Below are 18106 nucleotides of genomic sequence, written 5' to 3' on the forward strand. Positions count from 1 at the left end.
ACATCGTCGCATTGCAATGCTGAACAGCGCCTAGTCTCGTAGTCGTAATGCTCGGTGAAAATAAGCAACTTGTTAAGTGAGTGTATCGCACTCACTTATATATATATATATATATATATAGCGAAGTATACGCTTCGTTAAAGGAAACATATTTATTCTACTCGACGTTTCGATCGGAAGACCGATCTTCTTCAGGAGTGATTTTACATTGTTAATGCATCCCCTTTTATAGGGGTGGGTACAGAACAGGTAAGTGGGAAACACAAAGCACATAGCAGAAAAATGTTAGGAGAAGGTAAGTGACGCCAACCAAGTAAAATACAGGAAAAACACGACGTTTCGGGACCGGCTCGGCCCCTTCTTCACGGTGTGACTACGGGCGAGCGCAGCTTGGCTTTTTAAGCCCCTGTGTGGAGGACCTGCGGGTCAATGGCCGCAGCCCATGGACGTAGGATGAGGGGAGAGTCCCCAGGGAACGATTAACATTCTCTCGTGTTTGCTGTATGTGCCACGACTCGAGTAGAAGCCTCCTGCGTGGGTTAGCTTCCGTTTCCAATACAATGGTGCTGTCGAAGTCAATTGGGTGGTCACACCCTTCACAGTGTTCGGCCACGGCGCTGCGTTGACGATTCATGTGACGGACGTCCGCTTTGTGTTGGTTCATCCTTTCCGCGAAGTTCTTCGTTTCCCCTATGTACGACGCCGGGCAGACGGAACACGGAATCCCAAGCCAAAGTTATTCCTCCGTTATGTAGACGACTGCTTTTGTGTGGTGAAAACCTCAGAGATAGAAAACCTCCAGAGTCATCTAAATTCAGTTGAACCGGCCATACAATTTACTGTTGAACATGAACAGCAGGGCAGCCTGCCTTTTCTGGATGTCCTACTTACAAGGCACGACAAAGGCCTGCAGTCCTCGGTGCACAGGAAGCCAACCCACACAGGACGGTACCTACATTTCGATTCGAACCATCCCATCCCGCACAAAGCATCTGTCGTGACGTCATTACTGAAGAGAGCCGACTCCATATGTTCCTCAAGTGAAGATAAAAGGAAGGAGAAGAACCGAGTCATTTCTGACCTCCAAAAGAACGGCTACCCAAGCTCATTCATCCGGCGCATTATCAGGAAGCAAGAAAGGCAAAACAAAATCCGGTCTATTATTTCCTCAGACGCATGCCAGAAGCGGAAACGTGTTTGCATCCCCTACGTGAGAGGCGTGAGCGAGACGCTCGGTCGCATTCTCGGAAAAGAAGGGGTGCTGACAACGCACAAACCGACCAGCACTATCGGTCGCCTTCTCCCCCGCCCAAAAAACCGGCAGCCCAGAGAAAAGGCCCAGGGCGTCGTGTACAAAATTCCGTGTTCCGTCTGCCCGGCGTCGTACATAGGGGAAACGAAGAACTTCGCGGAAAGGATGAACCAACACAAAGCGGACGTCCGTCACATGAATCGTCAACGCAGCGCCGTGGCCGAACACTGTGAAGGGTGTGACCACCCAATTGACTTCGACAGCACCATTGTATTGGAAACGGAAGCTAACCCACGCAGGAGGCTTCTACTCGAGTCGTGGCACATACAGCAAACACGAGAGAATGTTAATCGTTCCCTGGGGACTCTCCCCTCATCCTACGTCCATGGGCTGCGGCCATTGACCCGCAGGTCCTCCACACAGGGGCTTAAAAAGCCAAGCTGCGCTCGCCCGTAGTCACACCGTGAAGAAGGGGCCGAGCCGGTCCCGAAACGTCGTGTTTTTCCTGTATTTTACTTGGTTGGCGTCACTTACCTTCTCCTAACATTAAATTTCCCAACCAGACAGACTTCTGTCGAATGTTTTCTTTTGAGTCTATAGCAGAAAAATACACATAAAAATTATTAGAGGCAGCGCGACCCACACCAAAAAAAAAAAAAGGAGGGGGGGGGGGGGGGGGGGGGGGGGGGGGGGCGAGTGTGAGGAACAGGCAGAAAATACAACGTCCAGATGCGGCCTCTGCTTTGTTAAGCAAAACAGGCTTGCTTGTTGACAGGCGTGTCCCACTCGGAGATGCTCGACAGGTGCGTGGCCGTGCAGCAACTCGAGGGCAGGAAAAAAAAATAAAAATCTGACCCTTAACAAAGAGAAACTTAGGGAAAAGAAAAAAAAAGAGGAAAAAGAAAACCTTTGAAGCAGTGCTTTTTCTTCCCACCCAGGAATAATGCACCCATGCCGGGAAGTATCCCAAGGAATGTAAAAAATGTAAGCTTACATTGTGAAAGAAAAAAAAATACAATGTGGCATTCGCGAGACCACAAAGTGAGCAGACCCAGGGGGGGGGGGGGGGGGGGGGGGGGGGGGGGGGGGGGCAAGGCACACATGTGGCATGCAGAAAGGGGTATGACCTCAGACGACAGGGTCAGTGTTGCTTTGTTTAATTTCGTAGGCCTCTGACCTCGGAAGAGAGGTGAGGGTGCGGTAAGTTTCATTAATGCCATTTTGTACTGAGTTAAATTTAAAAATAAAATATGATTCTCGTTGCTCGCGCTCACGAGTGTTTTTGAAGCCACTCTGTAGTATTGTTACTTTAAGTTTGTCAAGCTCGTGGCCTTTCTCGCGGAGGTGTTTCGAAAGGGGGAGGTTGGAGAGGTATTGGGTATGTGAGCGGTGGTTATTAAATCTGAATCGGAAGGAATTGTCTGTTTGGCCTATGTATTGCATTCGACAGTCGCCACACTCGAGCATGTAAACCACGTTGCTGGAATCGCAGTTTAGATCTTCCCGGATAGAATGCTTGAAATTTGAATGGGTGCTTTTTGCCAGTGCCGTGGTTTCCATGTGTTTGCAGACTTGGCATCGGCTTTTTTCGCATGGTGTGCAACCCACAGCTCTCGGTTTATTGACTGTCGAATGGACAACATGGTTTTGCAGATTTTTTGGTCTTCTATATGTTACTTGGGGGACCGTTGTGAAAACTTTTGAAAGTCGGTCACTCTGTTCTATGATATTAAAGTGTTTTTTCAGGATGTTGTTAATGTTCGGGAGATTATTTGTGAAGGTTAGTATGAGATTACAGCGCTGTGATGTTGGCTGAGATTCCTTAATGACATGATTAATATTGGTTGCTTCTGCCTTTTTAATGGCATCGTTGATTATAGAAGACGGGTAATGTTGTTTGTTTAGAATGTCTCGCATGCGATTAGCATTTTCGTGAAAATCTTCCGATCGTGAGCAAATTCGTTTGAATCTGATGGCCTGTGAGTATGGTATTGAAGTTTTGCAGTGGCGTGGGTGGCAGCTGTTGAAATGAAGATACTGTTGTCTGTCTGTAGGTTTTTTATATACACTAGTGATTAATGTACTTCCTTCTATTCGAACCAGAACATCCAGGAAGTTAATTTCATTGGTTGAGTAGGTGTGTGTGAAAGAGATATTGGGATGGATTTTGTTGAATGAGGCGATAAAATGGATGAGTTCGTCCTCGGTTTCTGTCCAAACTATGAATATGTCATCCAGAAAGCGTTTGTAAAAAGCTGCGGAAATATTCGGCTGCGTAAATATTCGTGTCAGGTGGCTGCTCTGCATAAGAATATTGTGATGTTTCTGGAGGATACCATTAACATTGGGGCGTTGATGCACCATGTTTTAGCACGAAAGGGGTGTTTGATTGTCGTTTCCCGTGTTTATCTGACCGAAGGATTTCCTTGCGGTCCATTGCATCGGCGCGATTAATTGCGCCGTCAATAATTTGCGGTGGGTATCTGTCTCGTGGGAGCATTTTGCAGTTTTCCACAATTGTCAGCAAAGTCGGAATCGTATGAACAGATCTTTTTAAAATGAAGTGTTTGGCTGTATGCGATACTGGTCTTGCAGTGCCTCGTATACGTATGACAGAAGCCAACAGCCACAGAAACCAAGGGGCACGGGATTCTTTTTTAATTAATTTATTTATTTTGTGGTGTTGATCAATTTAGAATAATACTGAATATGTTACCGCTTAAAGCTAATTGATTAGAAAAGCAGAAGAAAAAACAACCACATGCCGCCGGTGGGATCCGAACCCACGACCTCCGAATTGCGCGTCCGGTGCTCTACCTCTGAGCTACGGCGACGGCTGTCAAGCCTTCTGCTTTCGGGGGTATTTATGTATGGTTACTTTGGAAATGAAGCTATTGATGCCTGTCGGTCGGTTTCCTGTAAAGCTTAGTTGTGAGTTTGGTACCATACAAAGATACTGTTACGTCCAAAAAATTAATGGCTGACATCGAGTATGACTCCGTAAATGAAATTGAAGGGTGCATTATTAAATGCTGCTATGAAAGATAGATGTTCTGATTCGCCATGCTGCCAGATGAAAAAAAAATGTTATTTATGTAGCGCTTGTAATAAAAGGGTTTTAGGCTACAACTGCCAAGGAGTTCGCCCTCAAGTAATCCCATGAAAATATTGGCATAATTCGGGCCTATTTTGTCCCCATTGAGGTACCGCTCACTTGTACAAAATGATCGCCATTCAATTCAAAATTATTTAATTGGAGAATTATCCTCAATAGGATCTCTAGAGTGGATATATCGACCACCTTGGCGAAACATAGATCATTGTACGCGTGGAGTTCCGCGCGAATACCATCTTCATGTGGAATGTTAGTATAAAGAGAAGCTACATCCATGGCCACAAGTAAAGTCGCTGGTAAAGTTCCAGTGACTTTAGTCACAAGTATTGCACCGTGAGGGACATCAAGGTCAATAATATCAGTTAAGAAATGGTTAATGTATTTCAGGTAAGATGTAAATGTGGGCGGAATAATGTCGATTAATATTGACTATGTATATATATGACAAGATAAGGGAAATGAGGGGCTCGTTGTACCATGAAGGTCGTGGGTTCGGTTCCCACTGGCGGCATGCGGTTTTTATTTCTCATTTCTAATCAATTATCATTAAGCCATAAAATATACATTAATAATCTCCATTGATCAGCACCATATTAAATCCACATATTAGCACCACATATTATGGCTTAATATATATATATATATATATATATATATATATATATATATATATATATATATATATATATATATATATATATATATATATATATATATATATATAGAGAGAGAGAGAGAGAGAGAGAGAGAGAAAGAGGCGCTCCTGAACTTCTACCCGCTTCAATTCTTTTATACCCTTCGATATGACTCAGGAACGTCTAATTCTGAACAAGAGTGCTTAAATTCGCGTTATTACGGCACATCATTCATTGATATGGTTATGAACGTAATAAAGGTAGTCTCTCTCGCGAACTGTACGGAGAAGCACAAATGAACACGAAGGGCCCACATGGCTTACAAGTTATAGCGTAGGCATCCGCATCTATGCCGACGCTTACGTAAAGGTGTGCGCGATCGCAGCCTTCCTCAACGTTAAGCCCAAACATTTCCTGCGTTTCTAAGTCGGTGCTACCCCCTGCCTGCCGTATTAGGTTGTCCTTCGCAGGGCAGCTACCATGATTTACGGCACACACGCGCGACAGGTATAAGCATGTACTACATCACGTCGGCTTTCGTCATGTTTTTATTACTACACGCACCAGCAGAGTCCGCTCTGGAAGTAAGCCTAACAGGGGAACTCTTGAGTCCTGCCTGCCTCAAGAGCGTCGAGACGTATGTGAGACAGAGTTCGGCCCATACGCCGCTCTGGGACGGCTGCGAATTTTGACACCGCGCATAAGTAACCCCATACCCACGGCAGCCGAGGGCACAAATGCACGCAATTAAATCAACTTTTCGCTCCGCTGCACGCGGCCTGTGTCAAGACGGCGCACCATTGGCAAGCGCTGCGGGAGGCATAAACGCGCTCCAAGGCCAACCGCAGAAAGCCGGCCAGCGAAGAACAAAAGACAAAAATGACTGCCCCCCCCCCCCCCCCTCCAACTTTCTTTGCTGCGGTGCGCCCTTGAGGCGCGCAGCGGTTGATATTAGATGCGAACGGGAAGGGGTGAGGGGAGGAACGAACACAACAATGCGGGCCTCCTCTCCTGCCGCTGCGACAACATCCGGCGAGAGGAGGCGACCTGCTCTCGACGCGTCGCGTGGGAAGCTGCCACGAAGGCAGCAAAACGGTCGCTCGTCTTGTGCATAGGCATCGCCCCACGTGTCGCTGGTAGACCAGAGTGGCTGACGCCAACAGTGCCACTGCGCATGCGTAGGAGGAGTCCGGTAAACCGGTATATGTCTCCGGTAGTACGTCGCCGGTATGTTAAAAGCGCCAGTTGCAACACCAGTCGCGATGATCTTTCCATAATATGCGAGAAATATCGGCACTAAACGATGCATGCGCTCTCTGTAAGTAGAGAACGGGGATTCTTGCTCTTACGACAAATAGCTTGCACTCGTTATGGCTTCTAGCACTTCAAGTTGTATGAAAGATTAGAGAGGTTTAGCATATTTGACACATTTTAGCGGAGACGTTACGCCTGCTGCGCGCATGCGCAGTGGACCTACCCGGCCACGCGCTTGCCACTGCGCATGCGCAGCTCCCGTACGTAAATTGCACGCAGGCAGTGACCTTTTCTCTCTTCAGATGGCGCGATGATCTGTATACCTGGATGATAGGCTGGTATGATAGGTAACAGCATTGTTACGACAAAGACGCTACTTTCTTTGCAAGCCGAGCTTTTGTGACCTATAAACTGCCAAAAAATTCAGTACACATGTCGTCATCACCAGCCGATTTCGCAGGTAAATTACGTCCGTCTATACAGGGTTTTCTTATGCATCTCAGAGGCTACATTTCACCTCCATTCACTTCCAAACTGTGATCACGGAATCTTTCTCGGCGTAGAGGCAGGAAGTTTCTAAATGTAATTTTCTCGGTCGCAAACACATCTTTTGCTGTCAGGCAAGCATCTACGTAGTAAGAAAAAACCATATATTAGAATTTTACTAAAACATAAATTAGGTGGAGTTGTGCTCAGTGCACCCTTGAACTACTCCGGCGCGGCAGTTTATTCTATTTTCGTCTGCTCTGTCTTCTTCACGCAGACGAACAGATGCTCAGCAATTCCAGCGACTGTCGATGCCGGCTGTAGTGTGTCCTTTCCTGTTTTGTTTATTACCATTTTTTTTTTCTGGCAGCCGATCTGCTTCGATACTCAAAATTAAGAGTAGGTAGTGCACACACGTTCGCATGGCTCGCCATATCCAAAACACGACGTACGAACGCTGCCTCGAGCTGACTAGACCATGGCTCTTGATGGGGAGGATTTTCCTTGAAGTCACTGGCTTAGGGGGTATTCCTCCTCTGCTTTTCTTTTTCAGAGACGAGTCGCAGCACATTTATTGTCGAATAACTACGCTTGCTTAGCAGTTTGTGGGGATTCACCTGAAGAGATAGGTTTTAGGAGAAATTCCCCAAGACGGAGTGGAATTCAGATCAGGGAGTTTCATTGCTATAGCATCCATATCAGAGCAGCCTTATACGGCTATGCCGCTATCTCAAACTTTCGTAGGTACGAGAAATCCCTGGACCAGTGCAAAAATCTTTTTTTCTTTCGTTTCAGTCTAGCTTCCTGTAGAAAGAAAAGCTGTATCTTTTGCTGTATCTCGGCAAAAGCTGTATCTCAGGCGGAAGTTACCTGCGGTTAGTTCCCGATTTAACCTCTCTATAGCTCGGCTTCTATAGCGTTTGCATACTAAACGACACAATTAAATTCAGTTCCATTAAAACTAGAATTTACTTATTATTTATTTATTTATTTTCAATACAACTGAAATAAAACTAATTTATTTTCTCTATAGCTCGGCTTCTAAGGGATTCTACTATACGACACAATTAAATTCAATACAATTCCATTAAAACTTGAATTTGTTTACTTTCTCTCTAGCTCGGCTTCGAAGGGTTTTCTTACCATACGGCTCAATAAATCCAATACAATTCCAATCAAACTTGAATTTATTGATTTATTTTGTCTATAGCTCGACTTCGAAGGGTTTTCTACTATACGGCACAATCTAATTCAATACAACTCTATTCAAACCTCATATAGCGCGTTCTAGGCAATTAATCAACTATTACTTGGAAGTATGCTTTAAAAAATATGTCCCCAGATAACCCAACCTGAACATCAGCACTCTTCAGCTTTCATATCGGTTTTACATACCCTGTATTTAAAAAAGGACGCTTACTTCGCCTGCAGTCATGTCACTGCAGCCAACTCGGCGACGTCGCAGCGCACTGGCCGGTGAAAATATTGATCACCTCCTTCGCTGTTCTGCACCGCCGCGCGACCTTCGCGGTCTCCCCTTGAACAGTGGAAGCTCACGCCCACCGGTAATTGGCGCCCCTGTCTCGGAGACAAAAATACCCGACCTCCTCGCCCGTGTACTTATGTGTGGCTTTCGACGCATGAATTCATTATGGCCGCGACGGCCGTTGTAGTTTATACCCCTTCGGAGCGCCAGAAGGGGTGAATGTGGCCCACGCTCGCGCACGCGACGACCTCTGGTGGGTGCCGAGCGCAGATTCATTCTGGATTTCGGTCCTCCGCCCACGTGTCGTGCGAATTTGACGTCACAAACGGGAGTACGGAGAGAGGAAGCTTTAGAATGTAGCACACGCCCTACTTACGTCATAGGCAACGTCTTTCTTTCTTTCTCCATGTAGACAAGGCGCGCAGAGCATTTTTCTTCGAAGAACTACACTCTAAACACGAATGCACCTATATAGGAGTAAAAAGAGATTAAGCTATCCTTTAGCGCACTTCCTTTTAAAAGGGATTGCACTATAGCACAACTCACTCCTTTCACTCCTTTGTCTTTAGAGTGCATGCTCGCTAGACTAACCTGTCAACGATGAAGTGCTCTTGGTGCCTCTGGAGAACACTCGCAAGGTGAGGCTACACGTAACACGAATACACCTCAAAGTACGAGGGAGTACCCAAAAGAAACCGGACTTATTTTTGTTTGAACTTATTTGTTCACATTTTAAGCACAGACCTTCAATATCCTTCAAAGTATTCCCCACTTGCAATGATACGCTTGTTGAATCTTTCATTCCATTTTTCAAAACATTGTTTAAATTCATCTTTTGTGATGCTTGGCAGTGCCTCCGTCGTTTTTTTCTTTACCTCAGCAACATCAGCTAAACGCTTTCCATTCACCTATTTTTTCATTCTAGGAAACAAAGAAAGTAGCACGGGGCAAGGTCGGGAGAGTATGAGGGTTGAGGAATAGGGGTCATGCCATTTTTGGTCCAAAATTGTCGTAGAGACAGGGCTGTGTGAGCAGGGGCATTGCCATGATGGAAAAACCAGTCACCCGACAGCCACAAATCTGGCCGCTTCCACCGCACACTGTTGCCCAATCTTTTCAAAACATCCAAGTAGAAAGCCTGGCTAACTGTCTGACCCTGCGGAACAAATTCTCAATAGACGACTCCTCTCACGTCGAAAAAACAAATCAGCATTGTTTTGAGGTTTGGTTTCACCTGACGAGCTTTCTTGAGGCGAGGTGAATTTGAAGTTTTCCATTGGCATGATTGTTGTTTTTATTCAGGATTCGATTCAGGAACACTTGAGTTGTCCCCATAGCATCATCCTTGTACGTCTTTCTTAATATTTCAAGAGTTTCCATTCAACTTTTTCCGAGCAAAAATCAGAATTTCACCGGTGCACGCTGTTCACGAAAATCAGCCATTGCAAAAACGACATTCACACAGAACAGTCGTCACTCTAAAACTCTGCCTAAAGTAGTCTGACCTCCTTCAACGACGGCACTCGGCTTACTGTCTCTGGAATGTTCGTTCTATGCGCTCCTAGTGGCAAAACGCGGTACCACAGAAGCTTTGCCGCCCAAAAAATTTAGTCCGGTTTCTTTTGGGTACCCCCTCGTAAACGGTGCGACAGTAGCCACCGTATTTGAGTTGCTAGATCACTGCACGCGACATGCGGAGGTCATGGGTTCAGATTCCACCGGTGGCGTAGTTGTCTCCTGTTTCTATGAAATTATCTTCTTACCGAATCTATCACACAATTTCCCATCTAGTCAGAACACCACGATAAAAGAAAAAAAAAGACGTTTCATTTCGCTGTACCTTACCTGGTTTAAGTGACCGCTCAGATATATGTGCCCCTTCCCAGTGACAACACTGACATCCGAGGGATGTCCCTGCGAAATCTTGAAAAAACATGCGGATATCCCCAGGAAGTGCAGTAAACTCCCGCGGGCATTTTTCACACATCTTATTGGCCGCACTTTCTGTAACCAAGGGAGGTCCATAGGAAGTCCCTGAGGGTTTTCATAGACCTTAAAAATGATATATTGGTTATATTGGTCAAATAATGTTAGCTTTTCACGCGGATTTTTACAGGCCCGAGAGGAAAAACTTGCTCTGCCCACCTGAAAAATATTCGCAGTCCAATTTAAATTTTCTTCGAATTAGACGTGAATAATACTACAGCTTATTACAATGGTGTGGTTGCATGGCCCACTACTGACTACTTTAGGGATAAAATCTGCACAGCATCACACGCTGTCTCGGCGAACATGTTGAAGAAGCGTATGCAATACACAGATCAGGGTACAGAAACGCTACAAACCGGAAGCCATGGAGCGCCAACATATTGAGCATACATCCACAGAATGAAGAATTTCCACGAGTTTATGTACTCTAAATCTAGGACCTCCTTTTGGAGCCCGTGGCTCGTGCACGTTAAACAATATTATTTCATTCAGTTATGAATATATGATGACACAAAACAAGAAATGAAAATTAGCGGACACGTTGCAGACATCTTCTATAAGAAAAAACTTAAGTCTTTTCTGCTGTCTTTGTCGCGAACATTATGCGAACGTAATGGGACGTGAGCCGCCGCGGTGGCTCAGTGGCTATGGTGCTCGGCTGCTGACCCAAAAGACGCGGGTTCGATCCCGGCCGCGGCGGCTAGAATTTCTTTGGAGGAGAAATTCTAGAGGCCCGTGTACTGTGCGATGTCAGTGCACGTTAAAGAACCCCAGGTGGTCGAAATTTCCGGAGCCCTTCACTACGGCGTCTCTCATAGCCTTAGTCGCTTTGGGACGTTAAACCCCATAAACAAACAAACAATGAGACGCGATTCAAGGCAATGTCCGTAACATCTCCCGAACGGGATATCCACCTGATAACGTGTCAAGACATCTAAAACAAGGACCTGTCAAAGACATCCCTGGGATTTGGTGTTGTCACTGGGTTTGTTCAGATTGCTGCGAAGTTGAAGGCAACTGAACAAAGCTGAACAAAATGCACTCGTAAGAGTGTCGTAACGAACGCATGCATTTCGAGATAACCGTGGCATTTAATATATGTGTATCGCACCCTGCCAAAAGAGCCCCTCGTGATTTCGCAAACGCTGCATACGCAGCCAGGCGCGTGTCGATTATCTGCGAGCAAGCGGACAGATAAACACGCGGCTGTCAACTGCGTAGAGATCCTCATGTAGGTGGTGTTGCAATCCGACGTTAATATGTAGCTGCGCTTGGACACGTGACGCAGATTCCGGCGCATGCACGCCGCACAAGTGCAGAATTAAGCTCCTCTCATTCTGAACACCCTTAACCTTGGATCCACTCTACACGGGAAATTGCGCATTGAGTTCGTCTTGAAATTTGCGCCCTTAGTCTACGCTATAAACGGAGTTCTTGTTAAAAGAACACTGAGATTAAATTGAAGTTTCCCTTGAAGATCACCGCGTTCTAATGACAAACAGGCTACGCTCTCTCTGAAAGCGGAGCTTTTATAAGCTAGGAAAGGTCACCATCGACCCAAGAAAACTGCGGTTATGACAAGACAGATTTTTTGGTTCCTTTGGTTATTCCGGAGGCCAGGAAACCATCCGCTTACAGTCGATGATCTCGGAGTCTTTTTCAGTCTTGACGTCACGAGTTTGAGTCGAGTAGAAGGAAAAGAAATAATCAATGTTTAAATTCAATTTTCTCACTAGCATATGCATCTTTTGCTGTCGTAGTTAGGCTATGTTGATGTTGAAGCAACACAGTCGATTTTTACTAAGAGACACCTGAATAAAGTTATCTGCGGTGTCTCTTAAAGTCATCGATTTACTTGAAAAAAAAAACAGTCGATGCAATTTAACTGAAGGGCGACATTTACCCTTGTACTAAACTGTACACTGAACGTTTGCACCTACGGCAAATAGCGTAGGGGCGAACATAACATTCGAATAAGGGCAGCATCCGTATGGGCATTAAAACTCCCTCGAACGTCCTGCGTATGTTTAGGATGTCCGCAGGACGTTCGAAGGAGTTTCAACGCATGCTGGGACATTGTGCATGTGCGCATGCGTGTGTGCACGCATAGTGTTGGTGTATGCTTGTGTCTAAAATGAAAGATTTCGTTCGGAGAGCTGTCGTGACTGGAAACTCAGTTTTCATCACGTGCGTGCTGCACGATCGAGTCTTAAGAAACAAATCCACGCTTCATTCTGGCCCCGCAAAGCGCCTGGGATTTTCGAAAATGATTCGTAGAAATACTCTATGGAGTAAACTTAAAATTTAGCAAGTTAAATCTAGGATGATAAGAATATTGCTTAGATTCATTCTGGAATATTTAGCTATTCCAGAAAAAATCTCAAGTTCTGTACAGGTATACGACTCAACATCCATTAAAAATAAACTAAAATATTGTTTTTAAGGAGTCGTATTGGCTCGCGTTCGTCGCCGTCTCACGCGTGACCATGTATGTATACAGTTCCGTGATTATGACCACGACAATTACCGTCTAAAATCCCCGATGAGCACTGAACCTCCAGTGGATGTTCTGCAGACATCCTGAACATCCGCTGGACGACCAAGGGAAGTTCGTGTCCATTAGGTCAGCACGCTGCATTCCATGTAAAATAGGACGAGTCTATTTGAATGAACACAGTATTCTGTCTGTATTTCGTAAAACGAATCCCAGACAAGTGCAGAAAATGGTTACTTGGAAATAAAATCTTCGTTCTTAGCAATGTATACGTCGGCCGGTGATTAAGACAAAGTCATGGTGAGGTTTCAAAAAGAATAAGAATAAAAAGACCTCGGCCTGCGCCACTAAGTATAGTAGGCTCGGTGATTAAGACTGTCGGCCACTCAGATAATTAGTTAGTGAATGTAGGAGCGTTCGCGGGTTACAAATGGGATTTCGAGTCCTGCTTTTAAATTTCACCATCGCTGCTGTTCTCTTTCGATGCCATTCCATCTTCTTTTCAGCGCCCCCACCCCGCTGTATGGAGTGTTGTATGAAAACTTCTTTTCGACAAAACTGAATAAAACAGTAGGGTGGCGAAAGCGTACGGTTATGACGAAAAGTTAAAAGAAATTAAATAAGCGAAATCGAAGGGGCGGAAGCCTACTTTCCGTGCCTTCGGAAGCCCGCGTCAAGAATCTAAAGTTTAAAAAAAAAGGCATCAACAACGACAGCAAAAACTTTCCACACCCCTCGGTGTAAGCGACAGGACTATACCATTCGCACGAGAGTAATGTAGGAAGAAAGAAATAAAAGACTATACGTAAAGTGTCCCGGACAAAGGTCAAGCAGCTTAAAGCGAAAAACAGATTACGTAAAAGCAAGCGACATTTTCCTTTCGCTGATTTCGCCGCGGCGTTTGCAGAGAATGAACGCAATGCTGCGGCGATGAAAACGTGGAGAAAACGAACAGTAGAAAAGCGAAACGCACAAAACCCGCGCGAGGTTCTTTTTTTGGCAGCCCAACGGGGGGGCGCGGTTCTTGCACGACGTGTATGCAAAGCGCGCCGCGAACTAGGTTGTGTATGCCTGCACTGAGCCAACGCCTTGGAGAATGTATAAACAAACACGAAATGTGTGGAGGGCAACGCCGAAAAGAAGACGGAATACACAGCGCTGCTCTGTGAGCAACGATGAATGTGTGAGTCAGGCATCTGGTGGAAGCTGTAGGGGGCACGGAATGCGCCAAGAAAAAACAAAACAAACAAAAAATGCTATCGTCGTACCCGTCGTTGCGTGTGTGCTGCCAATAAAATTATACGACCATATACCAAAAGAGCAAGCCTTCGAGTTATTTTTGGATGATCAGTCCTAGCTCAGCACTGAACTGTTCACTGTCGTTCAACGGTTCCAAAGTATTAAAGGAGATATAGGGATATTGCGCAGTGCATCGGCTATGTGGTTTCTTCACAAACGATGAATTGCTCGCCACCGAGAAATGTTTTCACCTGTTTCCATTTTGCTCTTCTTTCATTGACCCTTGCAAAGGTTGACTCAGTGTTACCGCAAAAACTGTAGTTACCTGAGGCGTACTGCAAACGGATGGGCCGCATTTAGCACGCGCCAGTCACGCTGCTCTTGAACAACGGTGACCCACGCGGGTATTGCAGCAGGGGAGTAATCGCAATCAGCGTCCGGATGTGCGTATCTCCACGCCTGTCTCAAACATTCGCAACTAAAAGGAAATTCTTCATGAAAGCTTTGATAAACGATCAAAGCCCCAAAACGAAATACCGGTGTCGCCATCACCGGCCAATTTCGCAACTAAAATGCGTGTGTCGACATCGGTTTTGGGGCTCTGATCCCAGAGGCTACGCAACACTGCCACTCCCGTACTTTTCTGTAAGGACGTCACGAGTATGAATGGACTGGCGGGAAGTTTTTTTAACCCAATTTTCTCGGCTATAAATGCGTGTTTTGCTGTCGTACCAATGTCAACATAGCCATAAAGAGCCAAACAATAATTTTTTTCACTGATACCAATGATTGGAATGAGGTGCCCTGAGTGTCCCTTAAAGGTGCACTGAAGAGGATTCTGAACTTGTCTTTTTGCCGCGGGAACTCGATCTACACGTTCCTAGCATTCTTAGAAACTGCGACTTATTGCCCTCTGTGGCCGATTTCCCTAATTAAATCAAATTAACGTCCGGCTCCCGTCTTTTTTTTTTTTTGAATTCTCCCGCGTACGGTGGGCGGAGTCGACCAACGCGTGAAGTGCCTTTCAGCCAGCTCCGTGGAGGCTTTGCTTTCGCTTTATTTTGTTTTTTAGGTTTCCGTGAATAAATAGTTTCATTAGCAGATAATATAGCCGCAAAATAAGCCCGCAGAAATAAAAATACGCGTGGGCTATTTGCTACTACGGACTACTACGTATTACTCCGCCGATGGCAGAGCGGCAAGCCGCCACGGGACTGGGTGAAAGGCGCTCCACACGTTGGTCGACTCCGCTCACCGTACGCGGGAGAATTAAAAAAAAAAGGCGGGAGCCGGATGTTAATTCGATTTAATTACGGAAATCGGCCACACAGGGCAATAAATCGAAGCTTCTAAGAAAGTTCGGAACGTGTAGATTGAGTTCCCGCGGCAAAAAGACAAGTTCAGATTCCTCTTCAGTGCACCTTTAAAAACCGCCGCAGTGAGTGCTCCGACGAAACTTCTGTAATCGTTACTTCTTCAATTTCTTTGAAAAGAACAGGAAAAACGCAAAGAACTATTTTCCTTTGCAAAGGAAGTAGCCTTCTATTCCAGTGCCAGGTAGGCAGTAAACAGACAATCGTGCATCCGCCTTGTGAAGCCATCGGTGCCAACATCTCGCGAAAGGAGTGGCGTTTACATGAGCCCCGACACGGCCGGGTTGAGTTGAGCTGTCAGGCCGAAAACCGGTATTGGGTTCAAACACCGCGGAGTCGGATCGGGGAATCGACTGGACTGAACTCCTTAGCTCCGCCGCAGTAGGTGAGTTGACTGGGCTGACTCGCAGCCCCTCCACAAGTTACACTGAAATGAATCCACTTTCAAGCTTAGGGAAAGCTGGGGATGTTGTCATGCCCTCACGCCCTCATCTTTTATACATCTTTTCTGTTGCAGGTCGCAGAGAATGTGTTCGTTGCTTCTCCATCCAAACAACCCATACAGAGCGCGCGTGAATGGCTTTTCAACAGAATTCAGAAATTCAACAGAAGCCATTTTTCGCGCGGTAGCAAAGGAAACGTCAGCAGTACGTGAAAAGAAGGCGAAATCTGACCAGGATACGTGAGCAGTAATACTGGGGAAGGACAGAGGAGCTTCACGGTTGTCTTTTTTTCCCCACCGAAACAAAATTCACGTATAGTGCGCAAAATGCGTGCAAACCATCAGTGTATAAACCCGTCTTCACTTGCAGTTAGAGAGAGACCGGTTCCTCGGCGGCGTTCTGCCGCTGCAAGGAAAGAAGGCCTTCGCGGAAAAGCAGAGGAGGGGAGCCGCGTGTGCACGCAGTCATACAGCACATGTCGCGCAGCGCAGGGCAGCATGTGGTGACGCTCGCTCCGTCCTTGGTTGGCCGATCGCTAATGACGTCCTGTCCCGCCAGCCAGCTTTCCTTTAATAGCGCGGCGCGACTATAGCAACGTAAAGAAAAGAGAGTATGCCCTCCTGACAGCCGGGATTCCCTTTCTGAAGAAGGCTCAAGACGAGCAGCTACTCTTCAGAAGAACTAGTCGCCACATGCCGGGCTGCCGGCGTCATGAGCCTCCGGGACATGAACGTTTGAGTGCAGTGGGGCCGTGCGGGGGCCCAAGGACCGACGTGTCCAAAACTCCCTTGTTCCAAATAAAGTTTTCGTCATCATCATCATCATCATCATCATCGGGCTAGTTGGTTCATTAAGAACTGCGCGAACCAGACGCGGAAGGTGAAGAGGCAGACTCAACAAACGCTATGTTTGTGTGCGTTTCTGACTCTTCGCCGTCAGTGCCTGGTTCGTGCACCGGTTGCGTAGTTCTTTCTCCACAACTACTCTCTCCCGAGAGAGCCCAAAGAGAAATAGTGTTACTCTAACCGTCCCTTTCAAAAGTGGGTACAAGACGGGCAAATTGTCCTCCCAAGAGGGTAAACAGGGAGTCATGTCATCCTGGCGTTTTTTTTTTTATATTGCTGATCTTTCCAAAGTAGGTCTAAAGCGGAACATTATTGGACTCCAAAGAGAGTCAACAAGGAGTCATGCCACCCTGAACCTCTTTTTCAAAGAAGGCACAAGGGGTGCGAAAATAAAAAAGTTAACAGACAGTCACAGTATCTTGTCCCCTCCCCCCCCCCCCCCTTTTTTTTTTCACTGACACTATTCTGGATAAAGTTATGATTTCTACGACTCCGATGCAGTCTTGAAGGCGTTGGAAACTCCGCAACCATACAAGCTTGTACAGCCATATAAACTTAATTTTGTTTATCGTGTCGTGACCATTGTGCGAAACTCGGACACCGTTCGCTCCTCAGCCAAGACATGGCAGCAGGTTCCCACTGTAAGACAGCCATTACTTTCCCTCTAATTTTTTCGGAATGTAAAAGTCTTAAAAACACAGATTGGTTGTCAATGCTAGTCGAAGTGAGCTTGTGGATGATAGTGTCACCGCTATCATATCACGAGGAATTGTTGATGAATGAGTTATCTCTAAGATCAGTCAGACGATATATACGTCAACTAGTTGATATAAAATCGTTATCCTGGGCCGCATTTATAGGTCGCACTAGGTTCGAGCGGTTGTGGGAGGGCAGGAGGCGGTCCCATTTGAACCACGTATTTGTTAGACTTTCTTTCATCGAAAAAATAGGGTTCAGCCTGGTTTTCTACGTAAAATCTCTAGCTTTGGGGAGGTCTGCTTCCTTCCTTCCTACTAATCCGCCCCTCGCTCTGTCGTACCTGCTAAGACAAGACTCGCCATCATTATTGCTGCCGCTCATATAAAATATACTGGTATGAAATAATGGGCACAACGCACAGCAAAGCAAGAAAGCATTAAAATGTGCGGTCATGAACAATGCATTTACTTCTCCGAAGTAATGAACCTTGTTGACAATCTTTCCTCTCCTTTTTTTTAAGGAAGCACCCATAGAAGATCAATTATTCTACCGGGATTGCGTGCTTCTTCTTTGTCCCCCTTCGTCTTCATGAAAGATTCCCTAATGAGACTACGTTTATGACGACATGGGTTCTCTTTTTTGTTATCCACATTATTTTCATGCATCGATATCCAGGCCTGGGGTCTACTAGCGGACGGATGTACGGGCGGACAAAAGTGTGTAGACGCGGCAAAAGGAAAACGTAGATGTATGCAGTAATGTTCAATTCTGGGAATTTCTCATTTGTTACAGAATT

At 45.9% G+C, this 18106-nt stretch overlaps 1 protein-coding gene and 1 non-coding gene across 2 annotated transcripts in view; one reads left to right on the forward strand and one right to left on the reverse strand.

The window, feature by feature from the left end:
* LOC149358383 (uncharacterized) overlaps positions 1 to 18106 on the forward strand; it is an 80072-nt gene that overhangs the window by 3611 nt on the left and 58355 nt on the right. The window lies entirely within an intron of this gene.
* Positions 4015 to 4086, reverse strand: TRNAA-CGC (transfer RNA alanine (anticodon CGC)). The gene has a single exon. It is a non-coding gene; the product is annotated as a tRNA-Ala (tRNA).

Source organism: Amblyomma mixtum, chromosome 2 (assembly GCF_055824585.1).
Source record: "Amblyomma mixtum isolate Tamu chromosome 2, ASM5582458v1, whole genome shotgun sequence".
Lineage (NCBI taxonomy): Eukaryota > Metazoa > Arthropoda > Arachnida > Ixodida > Ixodidae > Amblyomma > Amblyomma mixtum.